The sequence below is a fragment of the Triticum dicoccoides genome, chromosome 5B (genome assembly GCF_002162155.2).
Source record: "Triticum dicoccoides isolate Atlit2015 ecotype Zavitan chromosome 5B, WEW_v2.0, whole genome shotgun sequence".
In the NCBI taxonomy this organism is placed as follows: domain Eukaryota; kingdom Viridiplantae; phylum Streptophyta; class Magnoliopsida; order Poales; family Poaceae; genus Triticum; species Triticum dicoccoides.
In genome coordinates, this window is record NC_041389.1 from 708,431,451 (window position 1) to 708,437,015 (window position 5,565).

Consider the following 5,565-nt stretch of genomic DNA (forward strand, 5'->3'; position numbering starts at 1 on the left):
TGGCTTGATTTACTCCACATAAACGCGTTGCTTAGCGTTTGCATATTTTGTTTTGTAGACGCTACCTTCTGGTCCAGTTTTGAACTTAGCTTTGAAATCTATCCTGAATCAAGCAAACCTTCTGACCTGGTATAAAAATCTGAGAACTGTTATCAAGAACGATAAAAGAACATGTTCTAGATGATCCACTTCTAGAGGAATGTGCAAAATAAATGCGCTGCAAGTGGGGCGAATGATATATATTGTTTGTACCGAGCATTAGCTAGCGCTCACTAGCGGAACACCTTAGGAGGGTCATGACCCGATAAGCGCACACGATTGGGCGGTTTCCTTTCCAGTTAATGCAACATGCGTTTCTTTTTCTTGGTTACCCCCTCCCCCCTATTTTTTTGCTGCTGGTTTTATCTTTTCTAGTTTTTTGCGAGGCTTTTGTGTCTTATTTCTTCTACTGTTTTTCATTTTCTCCTTGATTTATTTCTATTATTTTGTCCTTTCCCTATTTCCCCTTTTTCTTTTTTTTCTATTTTCACTTTATTCTCTTTCTCTATTTTCATTAGATTTATCTTTATTTTCTTTTTGATTTAAAAAAGAATATTACCCATGCCATTTTCAATTGAAAAATGTACATTATTCAATATACGATGACCATTTTTAACAAACGATGGACTTTTTTTGGATGTATTAAAGATATTTTCTTAAATACAGTATTACATTTATTAGGATATTTTCGTTTTACCCTCTATATGATTTTCTTAAAAATTTCGTGAATATTTTTTTACATCCCTGAACACTTTAATAATTACATGCAATTTTACAAAATACATAAAAAATTCGTTTAAAATAAATGAAAATTTCATTTTCTAAATGTATGAATATTTTTAAGAAAGCAAATGAATATTTTTCTAAATAGGTCATGAATCATTTTCGAAAGTAAAAGAACATTTTATTTAGAATAGACATACACATTTTAAAGTTCTTACACATATTTAATGAGTGAGCACTTCTTATTTTACCTGAAATATTTTTTTTAAATGTGCAAAATGAAAATTTGACCCAGAATAGTTTAGATCTTTTATATATAAAATAAACACACAAGAAGAAATATAAAACAACAAGTAAAAATGAATAAAAATTACAAATAAAGAAGCAAAAGTACTGCAAAATCAGAAGAAAAAAATTGCGCCAACTAGGGTGACCCACGGTGGAGGCATTGCGATTGAATGGTGAGCATTCGGCTATGGTCATGAGGGATGCTTGTGGAGATATGGGTGTAGCTAGGAAAGTTAGTGGCCGTATCGCTTGCAATAGCAACATCATATTCTGCTCACGACCTCAAATTAGCTTGGGATGAATTGTAAATTCAAAAATAATAATATGAAAACATATTAAAAAAATTCTGAAATTGTTTGGTGGCAAAGATTGACAAATTTTCTGGATGCTTGTAAGATTTCATCATGATAGAACATTCATGGAAGTCATGGCAAAAATAACAAAATTAGCACTCCAAAATGCTTTTGAAAATAGCACTTTTGGAGATCGATTTTGTTTTTTTCCATGACTTCCACGAATGTTCTTTTATGATGAAATTTTACAAGCACCCAGAAAATTTGTCAATGTTTTTCAAAAAGAAAATATTTTTTTTGTTTTTTCTTCATTTTTTCCAGAATTTACTGTTCACCCGAGCTACAATAATAATAATGATACAATCTCTATCTCTACTACTTAAAAAGAATGTAAGGTTTCCATTTCACCTCTCTTTCCTATATCCTTCCTTATATATATCCCACTCTTTGCTTCTCCTCTTTATTTTTTTTCTCTCATCTCTAAGTTTTCTCCCATCCATTCTCCCTAAAATAGAATCAATTGTCTCATGTTTTATTAACTTACCAAAAAACACATTTTGTTTGGTAAGTAATTAAATTCTTACCAAATAAGTGCTTAACAATAAAATGGCATGTAAATCATGGCGATTGCATACAAAAACTTGCTAAATGCGATATGGAGCCAATGAGATGCTGACAAGGCTGCTGCCAAATGGGTCCAGACGTGGGTAATGTGGCTTCTTACATGTGGGTCCAATGCCATACACTGGTGATGGCACACATAACTATCACAATTTGTAGATACTGTGAATTTGTTATATATTGTAATTGGCGGGCATATTTGATTTTTTTTTCATCTTGACAATTTTTATATGAATTTGTTATATATTGTAATTGGCGGGCATATCTTTACTGCGATTAAATGGCAGACGATTATCACACAGACTTTTCTGAGCCATCACAATAACAAACCATGGGACAGAGCCGCACAATAAAATTAGGCAAATGACATAGTTTCATGACCATCAAACATTGCATTAATTAGTATGATGGGGTTTGTTTGCTCAGCTATAGACATGGGTCCTGCCAACGCAATCGTGGCGATGTACTTAAGCATTCCATCAAGATCATTAAGCCTCATTCCATAGCAAAAGTTTTCTCTTCCTTGGCATTCTTGACGAATTCAAGTTCTTCTTGCTAGTCTACAAGGGGAAGTGTTGATAGATTTAAGATGATTATGCAGATCTAACAGGGCCATTATCAAGGATTCAATTTCATCTTGATGCTCTGGTAGAGCCTTCTTTTTTGCGAGAAAACTTCAGATCTGTCCATCTTCAATCTTGGCAGAACAATGAACAACAGAAATAATAAAACTTACCTCCATATCCATAGACCACCTAGCGACAACTACAAGCACTGAAGCGAGCCGAAGGCGCACCGCCATCATCGCCCCTCCCTCGACGAAGTTGGACACAACTTCTTGTAGTAGACAGTCGGAAAGTTTTCGTGCTAGGGCCCCATAGGACCAGCGCACCAGAACAAAAACTGCCGCCGATGAAGAATAACGTAGATCGAAAGGATCCAACCCGAAGACACACGAACATAGACGAACAACAATCAGAACCGGGCAAATCCACCGAGGATAAATACGCCGGCGACACACCTCCACACGCCCACCAACGATGTTAGAAGCCTTCTCTGACACCTTCAAGTATGTTTTGCTGGCGGGTACGTAATCTTCACAGATTGAAGTTCATGCTACGCATTTGGCAGGACATGCTTCACGTTCTTGCTGCTGCTCTGCCAGGTCCATCATGACAGCTTCAATTTCTAGTTGTTGCTCTGCCAGGGAATTCTTAACAGCTCCAAGTTCATTTTTCTGCTCTGGTAGGGCCTTTTTCATAGCATCAAGTTCCTACTACTGCATTGCCAGTGTATGTTCGTCTGCTTCTGTTGCTTCTTGATGCACCACCACGACATTGTTGATAGCTTCAGGTTGTTGTTTCTGTACCCCGGTACTTGCAACAAGGTCATCATTTGAGAATCCTTACTTTCCCTACAAAACAATATATATGCAGGTTACAACATAGGGATGAATTCCAAAATATATATGAACATGCCACAATACACAGTGGTAGGGTAAATATAGATAATTACATGTAAATTCTATAAAATATGTGAACATTCTTTGAAAAAATGAAATTTATTTTCCAAATACATGAGTATTTTTTATAAATTAAATGGATATTTTTCTAAATAGTTCATGAATCATTTTTGAAAGTGCAAGACCATTTTATTTAGAATACTCAAATGCTTTTTCAATTTTATTACACATTTTTAATTAGTGGGCACTTCGTTTTTTACCTGAACTATTTTTTTCCAAATGTGCAAAATGATAATATGACTCAGAATAGTTTCGTTATATATATATAATAAACACAGGAGGAGAAAAAGAAAAAAAACAAGTAAAAATGAGTAAAAAGAACAAATAAAGCAGGAAAAGCACTGCAAAAATCATAAATAAACATATTGCGTCAACAACGGTCAGAGTGGAGGCATTGCGGGTGAATGGTGAGCATTCCACGAGGGTCATGACTCATGAGGTGCTAGCGGAGATATGTGCGTAGCTAGGAAAGGTAGTTAAGATTATAGCTGATACAAAGCACCACCCATACCGAAAACCATCGATAGTTAAGATTATCTATTGTAGAAAAGTTCTGATCAAGATAATTTTTAACATGGACATATATGCATGGGCCATCAGATGAACAGAGAAACTGAAACACTTATAACCATCACGTACGTACTCCAAAACGAATATATGGAGAGAAAAATGGAGAAATTAATCAATTAGGTTGCCGCACACGGATTAATTGCTTGTTCATCATCACAATACAATTAGCAAGACACCATGTGTTTGTGTGCCATGACAATGACATACATCAAAGCTAAGCAAGACTAGTACATCATCATCTCTTGGATCATCTACTGGATGCAGGTTTCGGAGTTCTTCATCACGCACTCGGCCCTCACGTGGTGAAAGGATCCACTCTCCTAGACTAGTACAGTCGTGTCGTCGCAGAAGTCGAGCAGCTCACCTAACGTGCACCGGAAGGCGTCGTCTTCATCCTCTGCAGCGCCAGTGCCTTCTTGGACTTCGCCGTCGAGTTTGCCGGGCAAGAACCCCTGCGCCACAACAGCGTCATGGAGCTCGGGAAAATCTTGAAGCATGTCGGCGGTGAAGAACCCACCTGGATCCACGCTGCCGTCGTCCACTACTCCGGTTCCGGGCGGCAACAACGTCTCGCCTTCGTCGGACATGAACCAGCGCGCATACTCGTGAAGCATCCCGGGTTGTTGGACGATCGGCGGTTCCTGGCGGCGTGGGGTTTGGGGACGTGGAGCATCCGGGTGCTGGACGTCGGCGGCCTTCCTTTTCCTGGAACCGGGAGCATTGATTACCTCGTCGTATGTGGTCTCGCTCCTGTGACGAGACACGCAGACCTTGCAGAGCACCAAGCCGTCTTGTTTGTCATCGCTGTACTCGTTCATGCACCAGCCGATCCTGATCCTCTCTTTCTCTCCCGGCAACTTCTTGATGTAGCTGAGGTTTCGTCTATGGCCTACGAGTTTACCTTGGTTGTCTAGCACGGGGATCCCGCCCTTCTCCGAGTGCCAGTAGTAACCCTCGCCTGCGTCGGCCGCGGCGCGCTGCCGCCTCCCGCCACCGCGGCCGCCTTTGTTGGTCTGGTGACGACGGGCAGGGGTGAAGAAGTACCAGACGCCCCCTTTCCCGTCGCCCTTGTCCGTTCCTTTCGCGTGTTGATACATCTCGACGAGGTCGCCCGGGGCAGCGGAGTAGGCGTCGAACTCGTGGATGAGGCGGCTGGCGAAGAAGGCGTCCGGTCCGTCGCTGCACCTTGCTCCATTGCAGCTCGCGTTGGTGCACCTTGCCGCTCGGTAATACTCCGTCAGAGCACCGACGACCCCGACGTTGCTCCATTGCCACCCGGTGATGCTCCATCGCAGCAGCACTGAAGGCCACGGACAGTTCTACTGTTATAAGGGATAGAGGGATTTGGTGGAATCATTTTCTTGCTTGAGCCACGTGGACATATATATATATATATAATATATATATATAGTGAGTACAAGGTCGTCTTGGAGTACATGGCAAGATGGAATAAATCCTACGCTATTCTATATTTCCATAATAACGATAATACTCAACACCCCCCGCAGT

General features: G+C 40.1%; 1 pseudogene; it reads right to left on the reverse strand.

Moving 5' to 3' along the window:
• Positions 1-4,376: 4,376 nt before the first annotated feature.
• Positions 4,377-5,251, reverse strand: LOC119310665 (annotated as a pseudogene).
• Positions 5,252-5,565: the final 314 nt, after the last annotated feature.